This window comes from Apodemus sylvaticus, chromosome 15 (assembly GCF_947179515.1).
Source record: "Apodemus sylvaticus chromosome 15, mApoSyl1.1, whole genome shotgun sequence".
In the NCBI taxonomy this organism is placed as follows: domain Eukaryota; kingdom Metazoa; phylum Chordata; class Mammalia; order Rodentia; family Muridae; genus Apodemus; species Apodemus sylvaticus.
In genome coordinates, this window is record NC_067486.1 from 78,583,680 (window position 1) to 78,584,659 (window position 980).

Consider the following 980-nt stretch of genomic DNA (forward strand, 5'->3'; position numbering starts at 1 on the left):
CCGTAAACCAGTTTGTATCCTGTGACCCTGAAATTCCACTTCTGGAAAACTATGCTAAAGGTTTAACTCAAAACAAGGGGAAAGCGACCCACATACAAAGATGTTTATTTATCTCTGCAGAAGTTAGAGATAGAAGCAGTCAATGATAAGACACCAGCTAAATAAACCATGGTGAATTTACTGGATAACCTCTTGTACATAGTGAAAACTATAGCTACAAATGCCAAGGACAAGTTGCGGCTTGGAGAGGCGTTCCTGAGAGAAGAGGTGTTTGAAAGTGGTGAAAAGGACAACTCAAAGTCAAAAGATGGGGTGCAGGCTGACAGCCTTGTAGTCTGATCAAGATGGCTTCCTAGACAGCTCTCTGTAGATAGCTCTTGGTTTCTACAGTCTACTTGAGATAACTTTTTGATCAAGTCAGCTCCCTGCTAGAAACAGTTCTCTCATGTTAGAAAAAAATTTAAAACTTCTGTGGATAGCTTATGAGTTTTCCTACCAAAGTCAGAAAAGGCTAGAAAAAAATTCTTGAATTGTCTAGAAAAAAATCTAAAAGAACTGTGTTCACTCTCCAAGCAGTTCTCGCTGAGTAGCTGCTAAAAATAATTTTAAAAGAGCTGTATTAGCTCTCTAAGTAATTATTGGGATTTCTAACCAAGGTCAGAAATCCTGTTAGAAAAAACTCTGAAATAGCTATGAAAATTCTAAAAGAGCTGTGGTCTCTATCCATGGATTTCCAACCAAAATCAGAAATCCTGTTAGAAAAAAAAAATTGTAAAAAAAGAACTTTCTGCTATCTCATCTTATGTAGACCAAAAGCCCAGTCTTTTATTTACATAACAATTCAGTCATTTGTTTCAGGTTCCCTCTTGACCATCCCACAAACCAGCATTCCATGACCTTAGCCTCTTGACTCTTAGGAAAAGAACAGCAAGTATATATATATATTTTAAACATTGCAAATGAATTCAGAGATCTGGCTG

At 36.9% G+C, this 980-nt stretch overlaps 1 non-coding gene across 1 annotated transcript; it reads right to left on the reverse strand.

Moving 5' to 3' along the window:
- Nucleotides 1-638: 638 nt before the first annotated feature.
- Nucleotides 639-702, reverse strand: LOC127666465 (U7 small nuclear RNA). The gene has a single exon (XR_007973657.1). It is a non-coding gene; the product is annotated as a U7 small nuclear RNA (small nuclear RNA).
- Between the last annotated feature and the right edge of the window lie 278 nt (nucleotides 703-980).